At 40.6% G+C, this 14,943-nt stretch overlaps 1 pseudogene; it reads right to left on the bottom strand.

Annotated features, from left to right (window-relative positions):
- Positions 1–3,282: 3,282 nt before the first annotated feature.
- LOC107082516 lies at positions 3,283–6,033 on the bottom strand (annotated as a pseudogene).
- Between the last annotated feature and the right edge of the window lie 8,910 nt (positions 6,034–14,943).

Below are 14,943 nucleotides of genomic sequence, written 5' to 3'. Positions count from 1 at the left end.
AGCTGGAAAGGTAGTAAGGCAGAAAAGGAGAAGACTGAAGCTAAGCACCATTTAATTTTTTCTTTTGAACCAAGTTTACAACCATCTACCTATTTTACAATTTAAAGCAACATAACCATGGGCCCAGTTACAAAAGCACATACCCTTCCAACATTCTCATTGACATTTTTAATAAAGAAATGCCCAAAGTACAACATTATAGTTTGAGGTATTGCACAATATTTAGATCAGAGAGGCTTTAATGGCTGCTATGCATCAGAAGGGCTGTTTACCAAATAAAGATTATACAAGTCAGAGATTAGATTTTTAAATAATTTCTTTCTATTATCACTATGAATGTTATTATTGTGGAATAAACTACCTCAACCATGGATTGATGTGGATATTAGTATACCCATTTAAAAGTAGTTTTCATAGCAATCAAGCCGATCTTACCATTCAAAACTGTATCAAATATGTTGTGCATGGTGTTAAGTTTTGGCAAGTTGTGTTGGTTACTGGGGCTTCAAACTCTCATCACCAATTCAGGCAACCAGATTCAAAAGACTGAGAGACTTCAGGAGAGTAGTCAGTGTCAGAACCTGTGTTGAGGTCCAGAACATCAGCAGGCCAGCGAGAATAAAATCTGTAAGGACAAGGCGAGATAGAGTAAAAGAGGAACAGAACAACAACTGATTAGGCAGACAAGGAAAAAAAACAAAACACAATAATAATATCACATGAAGACTTTCAGAAACGTGGCACTGGCCAGATAGCTGGTAAATTCTTAAAGCCAGGAGACATGTTGAGCTTAGTTGCATTGCATCAGAGTGGGCATGGTTGGCACAGGTGGAAACAAAGCACACAGCTTGGGCAGTGAGGATTGGAGCAGAATGTAAAAACCTTTGATCATTCAGGCCAGAATCATACAGTAATTAGTGTTCAAAGAGTTTTGTTTAACTGCTTCTTGCCTTAGAATTCGTTTGGAAATGTCATAACTGAGAAAAATACAGTCATGAAGTATTTCACCATTTTTAATAAATCTAAGTAATATTTAAGTTCCACCTAAATGAGTAAATAATACATTAAACCTTTTGATGATACACAACAATTTTTACACACACCTTAAAACAATGCATTTAAAAACAAACATTATTGAGTCCAACTAAGACATCCTCCACGGATTTTACTCCTCAGCTTTATTCAGTTTTTAACCAAGCCTCTCTATGGTGGGGAAGTGAAGCCATAGGCCTGATCAGATCCTCACCTATTGGCTACACTGACTTTTGTTTCTACAACAATTAATATACGTAGCAATGCAGTTGATTAAATATTACAGAGAGAGACAACCTTAAGTTACACTCTGTCTTTTTTTGCTTTCTGTAAAACTTTCTGTAGAAATATTTTAGAACTATTGAGCCTTCAGTGCCTCTTAGACTAGTTAAAAAAAATGCTTATTCAGATAGATTAAATACATTATTTTCACATCCTTACATTGTTTTCATGATACCCCATAAGGTTACCTAAAATTACCTTTATTGTCATTGTATAGGATGGTGTCAAAAGTAAATAACTATGGTTAAAGTATGTTGTTTAAATAGTCTGTAATTATTAGTATAACTAATTACGCACTAATAATCCTGCTACCAAATAAATTTCCCACATGTTTATATGATTTATTTTTGCAGCTTAAAGGCAAAAATTATATCGAGATACAGCCATTTCAGTAAAAAGTCAGTAATTTAGGTACATAATATATATTTAATAATTAACTAAATAAAGAGCAAAAAGTATTTGCAACTGAATGATTTAATGTTATCAATTATATTCAGGGATCTCTGCCTTTGGTTTTAGTGAGGTTGCATCTTTACAACCTCACTAAAGCTTTTTTTTTTCCCATCATCCATCTAACAAATTACTTTAGTTTTGGCAGAAAACCACAAGTCTGTGGGCAACATAGAGGCTAACCCTTAGAGGCTTTCCTAAGGAGGCTCAAAGTTCTAAAGGCCAATGACTAAGGTGCAGGAACCCACAGAGAACCGTGTCATGAACTCCTAGGGGAGTTCTAGTAGATATCCAAAACGGATATCTTATCCAGGGCAACAGGCTAAGCGGCTGGAGGGATTTGGAGGGCCCTAGAAGCTGTAGGTAACATAGATAAGATGGGTAGTTGTTTAAGCAGTACTTGTTCAAACCCTGCAGAAGTTGTGCAGAGCAGCCGGGGAGCATTGCTGGGGATAAGGCAGAATCTCTTCCTGAAACCCGACGCTAAAGAGGAGAAGCAGGCTGTGGTCGTGAGCTAAGTCATCTCTGGAGGTGTGGCATACAATTTAGGCCAACGTCTCTCCACTATGGGGGCTTTCTACTTTGAGGTGGGGGAGAAAAGCTGTAGCCACAGAGGCAAGATCCAATAGAAAGGGAGGAGCCCTGAGCACCATTCCTGTGACTGCAACTTCTCCTTAATATTAGGTCAGCATTAGCTCTTCTCCTTGCTGATGAAGTTAGTTAAACAGACTGATTGCCTCCATGCCTTTTGCAATTTCCTTCTGTCCTATGGTCATGAGTTGTGGTGGGAAAGGACTGAGGAGTCAACAGGATGTTAGCAGGAGCATATTTTTTTTTAAATTATTTTTTAGAAAAGAAAATAAATTTATGGGAATGGAGGATACCAGGATGACACCAATAAGATGGAAACAGGATGGACCAGTCTTTCAGACCTTTGAAATCACAGAAAATTAAAAAAAAACTTTTTTTATTTAAATAAAGCATAGGCAACTCTCATACAAGAGCATTATCCAGTATGTTTTTGGAGTTAACTTACCTTCACAGACCTGACTTAAGAGAGTGATTAACAGTAAAAAAAAAACAAAAAACAGACAGATCAGAATAACACAAAAAGAAAAAATCAGGGTGAATCAGGCGCAGTTTCTGGCAGCTGGTGATACAGAAGCCTGAAAATGCAGAGTATTTAAAAGCTCATACTGTATGCAAAATACGATAAGGGATATCGCAACTGGGCCACCTTTACAGGTACTTGCCCCTGCACCATCTGTGGGCCAGTGGCATCGCTCTCTCTCTCTCTCTCTCTCTCTCTCCCTCTCTCTCTCTCCTTCCCTCAAGGCACCACTAGGTCTCTGTGACTGGAATCGGAGTTGGATAGGTTCAGAAGGTTGTCAAATGGGCACCCCCCTTCACTGGTGTTTCGTTGATTTAAGCCAATGACACCTCAGAGGGGCTCAACGGCAGATCCAGCGTCCTGGACCCAACCCTACCAAACGCCACCCAACTCCGTATCCAGTTCTTCATTCACTCAGAGCTTCGGTTCTGCCAGCGCACCTCGCGCTGCATCCAAATCCAGCGAGATGCCTCCTCCGCCCGCTTGGTGGTGTTGGCTACAAGCCGCTTCCTGGCCAGCCCTTCAATTCCCAGCAGTCCAAGGGCTCTCCAAAGTGACAGTCCAGCAAAGCCTCTGCAGCCCACCTCCACTGAGAGATGCCAGGTCTTCCATCCATTTTGCTGGCTCTCTAGGATGAGGGCTTGGGTATTGATTGAGCTTACGCTCATAGGCCTCCTCCATCCTCTCTTCCCAGGGGATAGTCAGCTCGATGAGCACCACCTGCTTTGTACCTTTAGACCACAGAACAATGTCTGGTCTCAGGCTAGTGTGGGCTATCTCCTTAGGGAATTTGAGCTGCTTCTTTAGGTCTGCCCGTATCTCCCAGTCATTTGCCGTGGCCAGGACCCCCTTGCTCCTCTCTCCTGCTACTCCACTTTCTCCTGCCCTGGTAAAATGTAAAGAAAAAGGCCCTTTGGACAGCTGTCTTGCCCTTTTCCTTGCCTGCTCGATGCCGTCGGCCAATTGAGCAATGATCTGGTCATGACACCACCGGAACTTGCCATTGGCTAAGCTTGAGTGACATGAAGAGAGGACGTGCTCAAGGTTAGCCGTCCTTCCGCAGAGCTTGCAGCTTGGGCTCTCGACCATTCCCCAGGTGTGGAGGTTTGAGGGAGTAGGTAGGACGTCATAAACAGAGCATAAAAGGAACTTGATGCGGTGGCCTTCCATGCTCCAGATGTCCTGCCAAGTAAGAGCCCTCTCTCTCGCACTCTCCCATCTAGTCTAACTGCCTTGTTTGTTCATGGCTACAGCCTTGACATGCCGGCTTTCCTCCTCCACCCTTCTGACCTCTTTCTGCACCAAGCCTCGCCTCTCCTTTGGGTCAGCTTTGCTCCAGCTTGTTCTGGTGAAGCAACCTAAACCCAGCCTTCCCTGGGCTACCGACCCGACAATGTCTGCGTGATGCAGTCTGTCTTCGGCCTCCTTCAATGCTCTGCCGGCTGACCACTTTCGGCCTGTCAAGATGACGATGTCTGCCTGACGTACTCTCTCGTCTTTACTGTCTCGCAGCATCATGGCCTGGCGTGTTTTTGTCGCCTTGTACTCTTCCACCACTGATGTTATTGGCAGCTGTGGCTTGCTGCCTGTGCTGTACAGGCCGATGGAGCAAAAGCTTTTGGGATGCCCAACCATCTCCTCCGGTAGGTGTTCAGCTTTTTCTCCAGTCCCTCAACAGTGGAGACAGGTACCTCGTAGACCAGGAGAGGCCAGAGCAGTCTGGGGAGAACCCCATGTTGGTAACCCCAGGCTTTGTACTTGCCCGGGAGACCACTCTTCTCGAGAGATGTCATCCGAGTTTCTGCCTGGCTAAGCATCTTCACACTCTGCCTGTCATTGAGGTCCGCCCTGTACCACTTCCCCAAGCACTTCACAGGCACTGGACAGTTGGGATGGTGTTCTCTCCAATTTTGAAGTGATACCACTGTTATGGGAGATCGTCCATAAATGCTCGAATGGGCAGCATCTGGACTCCACTTGCAAGTACTGCACCTCGACGCAACTTCTCTGCTGATTTGACGAGAAGGTTCATCGTTGCGGAAAACAGGATCACTGAATTCGTGCAGCCTGTGACAATGCCCACTAACGGTCTCTGCCAGTTGGTGGTAAATTACCTACAGGTGAAACGCATGTTGAATCCGTCGAAGTAGTACTGCAGAAGCGCCTGAAATTGCTTAGGGATATGGTAGGTCTTCAGCGTCAGCTCCACTAGCTTGTGGGGTATTGTTCCATAAGCATTTGACAGATCCAGCCACAGTACTGCCAGGTTGCCATGGTTCTTCTTCGCGTCCTCAATGATTTTGGAGATAACGCTGGTGTGTTCAAGGCAGCCAGATATCCCTGGAATGCCCCCTTTTTGTACCGCAGTGTCCATGTACCCGTTCTCCAACATAAAGGTGGTCAACCTCTTTGCTAGGATCCCCAGGAAGATCTTAGCTTCCACATTGAGCAGTGAGATGGTGCAAAACTGCTTGATCCCTGAAGAGTTCTCCTCCTTAGGGATGAAGCACCCCTCTGCGATCAGCCAGTCATCAGGAAGGTAGTTCTTCTTCCATGCCACTGTCAGTAGCTTCCAGAATCATCTCCTGAGCCTTTTGCAATGCTTGTAAACACTGTATGAGATGCCATTTGGCCCTGGAGCCGATTTTCCTCTGGCTTTCTTTAGAAAGCTGTTAACTTCCTGCCAGCTTGGTTCCTCTGTCTTGAAGGGGATTGTTGGTTCGGCTGGTTTGATGAGCTTTTCCATCTCATCCAAACTGACCTCCCTTCTGGGATCACTATGGACCTGACGAAGATGTTCCTCCACCTCTTCCTTTGTTGCTTTCAACTCCCCTGATCTTTTGTCACCCAGGAGTTTTGACAGGTATTGGAATGGATTCTTGGTGAAAGCTGCACTTTCTTTCAACCGCCGCTTCCTGTCCCTGCGGTGACACTCAGCTTGTCGCAAGATCTTAATGCGCTCCCTCAGATTCTTCCAGAGTTCTGTGAATGCTGGTTTCTCATTTAATGTTGCTTTGCGAAAGGCCTTCTTCAGCCTCTGCAAATCCCCTCTCAGGGTTGCTATCTCCTTCAGGCGTCTATTCTCTTTGAGCTGGGTGTTTGCTCTGCCTTTCAGCTCTTTCCTTCCGAAGCGCTCAGCAGCCATGCTCCAGATTCTAGAGGACATGGCCTTGAGCTTCTTCCCGACATCTCCTGCAGTGGCTGCTTCCAGCATCTGGTCCACGTCGCAATCAAACATCTCTCATTTTTTTGTTGCAGCTGCAGTCGGCCAGTTCACACGTTGTTTTTGGATGTCTCCTTCACAAGTGATCTGCACAAGCTGCCTGTTATACTGAGTCACTTCCCTCTCACTCTGTTGCCTTTCTGCCTCCGTCACATCAGTGATTGTGCTCCTGCTCCCCTCCTTGTCATGTGCCTGGAGATTCTGACTGTGGTTTGTGTCCTGCCCCGGCCTCTCCTCCGCCTCACCAGGTTTCCCTGTGCGTTGCACATGACTTTCAGGTTTTAAGCACTTCATCTTTGTCTGATGTATCTTCAGCCCTTTCCCATTTTTGCATTTCTTCCCACATCTACAGACCCGGGATAAATCGCTTGGCTGTTCCGTAGTCGTTTGTCCGTTGATGGTGGTCATAATGTTGTTCTGTCCTGTGGGTCAATCATCCTCCCCCGCTCTCGCTCGGCCCCGGGGGTATCTTGTAATATACCTTTCCATAGCGGTTGTTTGGGTTTTCTCCTCACGGAGAGTGTGTTTGGCCTGCCAAGCTGCCACAGCTCTGGTCTTTCCCAGATGTCAGCAGTCTTTCCTTGCTGTCACCGTTCTTCCTCGGTTGCCAACTTGTCTTTCCAAGTGGTCACTGGGTCTGCCAGAAAGGAATATGCAAAATACGATAAGGGATATCGCAACTGGCCCACCTTTACAGGTACTGTACTTGCCCCTGCACCATCTGTGGGCCAGTGGCATCGCTCTCTCTCTCTCCTTACCTCAAGGCACCACTAGGTCTCTGTGACTGGAAACCTCCTATAAACCTCACTCTAGCTGAGAGATGCATAGGGTGAATTCAGAATACCACTGTCTGCCTGCCGATGGGTCCATGTTTGGCCAGATTATTCTGTCCTGACTCAGATCAGAGGACCCGGTGTTCAGACAAGACAGAAAGTGGGATACCTTCAAAAGGCATTTATTAAAATCAAACGGGTCTGCAGAAACAGCGGGTGCAGTGGCTAGGGTGTCTAAGGCAGGAACATCTATCGGAGAGAAATACAGGTTAGTGACCACAATTATCTGACAGAGGATCATTATGAATGCGTGAGCCACTAACCTGGTTTTACAGTTCAGTGTGTGCCCAGAGAACAAGTTAGGATCCAGCAGATGGGCTGCCAACTAGATGACGCCTCCCAGAGTGTCCCAGATTTTGCAACTTCGGAGAAAATGCAGGAGTCTGAAGCTGGATCAGGCAAACAGATCAAAACAGGCAGGCTCAGAGGTCAAGGAGTCAAAAGCCAGGTCAGGCAAACAAATCAGAACAGGCAGGCTCAGAGATCCAGGAGTCAAAAGACAGTTCAGGCAAATCATTGAGATGGGAACAGGCAGAGTTAGATGGGTTAGTAATTAAGCCCGTCATCAGAGCCAAGATCATGACAATGCATCAAAAAATGTAGGATGATGGAACCAGAACCAGAGTTGATGACTCCTACTTTAGATCAAGTTCCTGCTGTGTAAAAAAATGTTGTTAAGTTTAACCTTAGGAACTGATGGCTATACATTTTCCTGAGGAATTTATGGAACAGGGCAAAGGTTATAATTTGAGGTTTGAATCAGACATCAACTTAAAAGATCTAGATTAGCATGAATGTCATGCCCCTTTCCCACTGGACAAAAAAACCTGTTTAAACCTGGGAACAATCTGCTTTTAGTGGCAGTGGCAACATCTCACTGACGTTTGTCTACCTGTGTCAAACAAGTCAGAAATTGACCCATCTTGGCATGCTGAAAAAAAACACCAGACTTGGTTTGATCCGCTTAATTACGTAATACCATTGAGGTTAACATACGGACGTCAAGAAACCATGCCAGTCGTGTTTGGTTTAACAAGCTGAACTCTGTTTACATTCATTAAACATGGCGCAGTACTGGTAAGAGAGAATCAATGAAGAGTCTGCATAAGAGAGAAACAATGAAGCACGCTTACCCTGGTCTCCTTACATGTTGCTTTCCATAGTGTACTTTCCTGATTTCTGCTGCACTAGTGACAGCATCCACGCTAACCCTGTGCGATGGTGTCACCAGACACGCAGAGACGTGGGGACAGAGGTCACACCGCTTGCCGTGTTTTGTGATTGGTGGACGTTACTCATTTATTTAACACTGTAGCGGGGACCATTTATTTTAGTTTCACTTCCAGACTGTCTATTTCACTGCTTGGTATGCAACTGTGGGGAGATCTTCAAGCCACATTGTACAAAATTTGTCAGAAAAGATCTTCTACAGCACCTTTAAGTAAGAAAACTGATTTTGATATGTTAAAATGAGGGATATGATGTTCAAGGCTCTTTTGTGACCTTTCAGAAATTCTTATATGTGCTTTTCAAAAATGAATCTTTGGTCATCCAGCAAGCTATTTAACCAGCCAGAAAGCTAAGTGCAATTCTATACTATCTGCATTTGTACATTATGGCTCTCATATTGGTCTCCTTGGTTCCCAAAGCCTTGTCAGCCTATCTCAGCTTAACGGTGTGTTATGCTAAAAAAGCAATTGTTACACTGAGAATCAGGCCAATACAGTATGCAACATTTTTGGCTGTGATCTGTGCTTCCTCTGTGGCACATTTCTGAGCAGATTCTGGTAAGGAGAATTTAAATGGAATCATGCCAATACTCTTAAAAAGCTTAACGGCCGAAAGAGTGTGTTTAAACACATTCACCTCCTAATTTGCACATATACACTAGAGAGGTACTGTGAAGATGTGAACCCTGTGCCGTTAAGACTGTCATTGACTCTCTGAGGCAGGTAAACATGCTCATGTTCTCATACAATGTCAGTGGAACTGAGCAAAACCATATTTAAGAGGAAAAATTGAATAAAAAATTTACTGCAGTCAATGGACTAGAAATGGAAACTCAGGGCTCAATCTACAAAACAATCTCATAAAAGAATGAGTCCAGAAACAATATTTTGTTTTGTTTTTTTAATACCATGATTTAAATATTTTGAAAATTCCTGTTTTACTTTGACCTGAATAGATCACTATTTCTAATACAGTGTTTTATATGGTTGAGAATTAAAAAAAGACAAACCCATTTACCCAGTTTTTCAATAATGAAATTGACTTCTAGATGGTCTAAATGGTAGAAAGGCAATTCTATTACACAAATCAAAATTACAGATGACTTTAAACGAGGCCAAAGGAACAGAATCTCAGCTGAGAATATAAAATTGAGAAGAGGGACATAAGAAGGACAAATTTAAACAAGTTCTGATTTAATTATACAGAGGTTAATGCATGTGGACAGCTAAAAAGAGCTGTTGGGTGGGAATGATATAAGAAGTCATGAAGATGCAGAATTATAACAGATATCAAAACAGAAACTGGCAGCTGTGATTTTTTTTTAATAAACAGGTTAAGTATGAGCAGCTAAGCCACTGAGGATGGGTTCATGCTTATGAAAACAAATAATGTGACCAACAAGAAGCAGATTTTCATTTAAAAGCTGTGTTTCATTTAAGCTTATTTATAGCAAGGCTGTATTCATAAGTATTTACAGAATTTAGCATAGAGATTGTGATCTTACTCTTAGCACTGTTGTGTGCTATTTAACTATGGCACAACACAATGTTAGTAACTATTCATTAACTTTATAGATCTCATGTGGTGAAAGCTTCAAAGCATTTCAACAAGTTGAAACATTCTGTATCATTTGTCATTCTACAGCGAATTATATCTGAAGCTGGCTGCATGTTGGAGCAACTCTGTTTAGCTTAATTCTAATATTCTTTTCAAAAGGAGCTTCAGTTCCTCCATTTGTGGATCAAAGTTTGTTTTTGTTTTGTTTTTTTTCTTTTGTTGGATGCAGTTGAAATTATTTTTACCAATATCTTTTGCTTTTTGGTCATATGTTAAGTTGTGTAACCATAGCAACTATAGCAAGTTGGTTTTTGACACCTAGAGCAGCTCATTAACATCTCAAAAGCTGAAATAATACTTCAAATTCTTCTTCAAGTCGTGGTCCAACTAAAAAAGATTGTGTGACATGCTGTTCTTCTGAAGAAGGCATAGATCCTTCAAGTTTGTGGCAAGATACTGCATATATTCTATAAGTATCTAGTGGAGAGTGTGGTTACTTCTGCCCATCATCTTTTTGGGTAACAGCATCAGAGCTCATGAAAGTTGCTTTAAAAAAGCTCGCTCTGAGCTGATAAAAGGGCGCTGTGGTGTTGCACGGGTAAACACATGACCCATGTTCAGAGGCAATGGTCTTTGACCAGGCTGTCACAGGTTCGATTCCTGGCCTTATGCCCTTTGATGCATGCCTTCTCCATCTCTCTAATCCCAATCCCCAATGCGCCTATTTAAACAAATTAAGAAAATAAAGGCCACTAGAGCCTAAAAAAAATAATGAAAAAAAAGGCCAGCTCTGTTCTATGAAATTCTTTGGAACCTGTAGAGATGATATCACACTGGAGAATTATTCTTAATATAATGTACATTTTGGACAAGAATCAGCATTGTGTTCAGAAGACAGTTACACAACAACTTTTTTTTTAGCTAAATGGGTTATAGATATAGAGGGACTTCAATGAAATTGTTAAGTCTCAGCATTTTTTAATTCTATACAAGCAGTCGCTTTTTTTCCCCCAAAAAGAAGCTTTAGATGAACAAGTCCTCAATATCTTGAATCCTTGAATATATTATGATTAAGTCCAAACTTTGGGCTCACCCTGCTGGTACATTTACCTTGAAAAAACTTAGCAATACAAAATTTTTCATACATTCGGAAGGTTACACTCATTGATTTAAAAGCTGACTGAAGAAAGTTTTCTTTCCAGACACTTTTATGTTTAAGATCAAGGCTAAAATTACTGGATGCAAGATGCAGAGGATGATCTTCCATAAAATATAGTTTAATTATTGTGGTCTATATGTTTCTCATAGCTTCATTTTGGCTCAACCCACTCATTTGAAATCAGTTACAAATTGTTGTATTAAGCATGAAATCTTAATGGCTAAACTCTGGCTCAGAAACATTTGAAATACATAGTGTAAGGCAGAAGATATATTTTGTAGATTTATATTGAAATACATTAAAAACATGACAATTGCAATGTAGCTTTTCCCAAACCATCACTGGTATCATACTCAATACTATCAAATGTTCATCCTGTCTTGTATGAAAGACAAACTTCAAATTAGTCAATTGATGAAAACATGAATTATTCATGAACTCGAGTGCAATGAGCTTCTGGCTCTCATGCCACTTTGGATTAATCACAGAATTAGCTCCCGAAAACACACAAAGAAAAACAAACAAACAAATTACTCAGAGGTAGAAGGACCGAGACAAGGGAGCATCAAGAGCTGATTTCGGTAAGATCCTCTTTGATCAGAAATAGTCAGTTCCCCTGCTTTCAACTACTTCACACTCCATAATAGAGGTTTTGGGTAATGATTTGCTGTTGGGAAAAGCTTCCCATTCCCTGTGGTGGCGATTGAAATCTCTTGTTACCGGAGGAAGCCCCTGAAAGGCGTTGAAAAAGAGGTTGTCAAAAGACTGTGGGGAATATAGTAAAATTACAATTGGCCCATTTCAAACAGGCTTTGTGTGGATATGCACTTTGAAGAGTTTCATTTCAGACTCAAGCCTTTAAGACTCTACACTGAATATTGTCATTGCATTTAGGGATCCTTTAGAGTCTGCACAATTTTTGTATTTAAATTTCTTATATATATAACACTTATATATGTGAAAGGGAAATCAATGTCCTATGGAAACACATTTTGCACATAAAAGGTCTTTATATGAATAGAGGAGAAAAGTTAATGAGTTTGGATGTTCCAATATATCACTGCACATATATATGCTTTGAGCTTTTAAATGCCCTGTAATTCATAATTTTTTAAGATGATTTGTCATATCTCAGCAGAGGGGTAAGGACTTTTATTCTGTCTGAGCTTTGGAAATTTTAAACCAGCAAATGATAATAAATTTAGATTCACTGTGACTCCTTATGTTTTGGTAATGGAGGGAAAAACCCCAAGAATAATCCATCTTTAAGTATTCAGCAATTGAAGCAACAGAAAAGGTGGAACACAAGTGTATCAACTAGTATTTCTATTTGGACATGCAAGAGCTTAGATTGTTATATCTTGTAAGCATCCATGTCAGGATTTAGAAATTAAAAATAAACAATATATCTGTTTGCTCTGATACAAGTCAACCTTTGAATAGCTTGTATGAATGTTTTATTCTTAAATTCTCACAAAGTTAGCCCTAGTCTGTGTGTGATTATTGTAACAGACAAAATTTATCTAAGCTACAAATCTGTTACTTCAATTACTTCTCAATACATACAAAAACATACTGGAACAACAACACCACTAGAAAACTTCCCTATTTTTTATTGATATTATTGTAAGCAGCTTTTAAACTTTTTGTTCTTTTTTCTTGTCAGGTATTTGAGCTCTTTGAGTGTTTTTGCATCTTCTCAACCCTCTGCTAGATAAGACAAATAGCTACTCATCCTGCGCCTGCTTCTGTGGAGATCTGGTTTGGGTTGAATATGATTTGTAGGAAGTCTGCAAGGTCAAGGGTCAATACAATCACTTTTGGGTCAACAAAATACTCGTATTTGTATTTTTGTAGTGCAGTGGTACTCCTTATCCAATCATTCCGAGCATGCCTGTAAAAGGCTGATATTTTAAGCGCTACACATTTATGCCCCCTCTCCTTTTTCTTACATAAAAAAACAAACTATTTGAGATGTCTAAATCTTTACATTTTAACCTTAAACATTTGACCCAGGTTTAATGCTTAGAATGAAGTGGAAACACTAAACTAAAATTCAGCTTTAAGGTCAGTTTGGAATTATCAATCACAGCAACAACATGCATGTTTCTCATTGTGGGATAAGCTAATTTTCAAAAAATACTTATTTGACATAAGAAATTATATATTTGTAACAACCATATTTAAATGATCTCAGAGTCTTTCGTGTAAAATAAATGTTCATTGCTGGTAGATACACTAACATTTAAGAAATAGGATTCACAATATTGACAAAGTATTTGCTCTGCTGCCTTGACTCATAATTGAGCTTAAGCAACATCCCATTCCTAATCCATAGGGGTTCAATATGAAGGCACTCTACCCTTTGCAGCTAGAACTGCTTCATCTCCTCTGACAGCGCGGACCATAAAGTTTGGGAATGGGGTTTATAGGAATTTTTGACCATTTTTTCCATTTGCTTCAGCTTCCGCTGACCCACCCTCCACCATTTTACAAGGCCTATCACTTTGTGGCTTAGTTGCTGTCATTTTGTTCTTTTTTATAATAGTTGACAGCTGGCTGTGGAATATTTAGGAAGGAGGAAATTTCTTGACTGGATTTGCTGCACAGATGACATCCTATGACGCTGGAATTCATTGAGTTCCTGCGAGCGACCAGAGAGATACACCTGTGGCCATGGAAATGACTGGAACCCCTGATTCCAATAATTTGGATGGGTGAGCAAATACTCTTATTAAAATAATGTATTTTGCTATTAAAACTCTGGTAATATAAGTACATAAACTTAGAAAGACAAAAGATTGTTTTATCTTATTAAAATTTAAGATATAAACCTAAAGTTTAATCTGCCTAAATGATATTGCAGGGCTTCCAGAGTAATGATAAAGAACCCTGATGTATTGCCTGCGATTCATATTACCTGGGGCTTTAAATCCTGGGGCTTTACTGGAAAAAGGGTCTAATGTAAAGAATAATACAGGAAGCATTAAAGAAACTTTCCTTTTTTCAGGTCCTCTAGTATGCATGTGCCTGCATAAACCATTTACAGTACTCACCTTTGTGATAATTACAGTAGGGCAGTACTAATATGTTGTTAGATAAATATTGTAGAAATGAAAGCTCTATAAAAAAAAAAAAAAAAGAGAGACACTGTAATTTTAAAACAGCACCCACTGATCAGGTTTACACAGTTTGAATGGGAAAAAAATAGATTAGATACAATTTAGATATACGTTTATTAAAGTTTTGTTAAAATACTTCAGACTTGTAAATATTGGCTTTTTATTTCATAAGAATATGAAATACAAATCATGCGGCTTTTTCTTGGAAAATGTGATTATCCAGTTATTTTTAAAGTGAAGATCAATCTGTCAGGTTCATTAAAAGGATCTTGCACGGTCGGAGCAAAGTATTCTACAATGTCAGTGTGTTTTATTTCTTTTATAAGAGATAAAAAAAGGCTTTTACACCCAAAGACAGGAGACATGTAAAATATTTACATGGCAGAGTGTTAGAAGTGGAAGAGAAATTACTCCTTGTTTATCTATTCTGTGTAACTACATGAAACAAGCCCTTTGAGACAACCTTTAAAGCAGCAGAGCAAAGAAGTATCATACAGAGTCAATAACATAATACATTTAAGACTTAACAGAACGATAGGCTTATGATATTCATCAGACTTTATGAAGCAAATTCAAAATAACAAACTTCATTTTACATTACAGCCTGTACAAATAAAATCTGATCAATAGCTTTCCCAATCGCGAAGATTCTTAACATTTGAGACAGTGGTACTTACTGTATATGTGTTGAAAAGCCTGAACCGACAGTTTCCAGTTCTGAGGTTCTAATGGAAACCACCAAACAATGTAGTGTGAGATTTTAGGCAACTAGCTGCTTTGTTCAGCACCAGTTAATTTAAGAGTGGATTTCAAGTAAATAAGAGTCTTTATTACAGGGGGTTTTGTTGTTGTTGTTTGCCAGTAGGGAGCCCTTCTCCCTCTTAAGCAGGACAAAAATGATGCGTTTCTCTCCTAAATGGTAATAAGAAGCTTTGGGGGATAGT

The sequence above is a fragment of the Cyprinodon variegatus genome, unplaced genomic scaffold, assembly GCF_000732505.1.
Source record: "Cyprinodon variegatus isolate N-32 unplaced genomic scaffold, C_variegatus-1.0 Scaffold55, whole genome shotgun sequence".
NCBI lineage: Eukaryota > Metazoa > Chordata > Actinopteri > Cyprinodontiformes > Cyprinodontidae > Cyprinodon > Cyprinodon variegatus.
The sequence above is the reverse complement of the archived record's forward strand: the minus strand, read 5'-3'. Positions and strand labels throughout refer to the sequence as shown.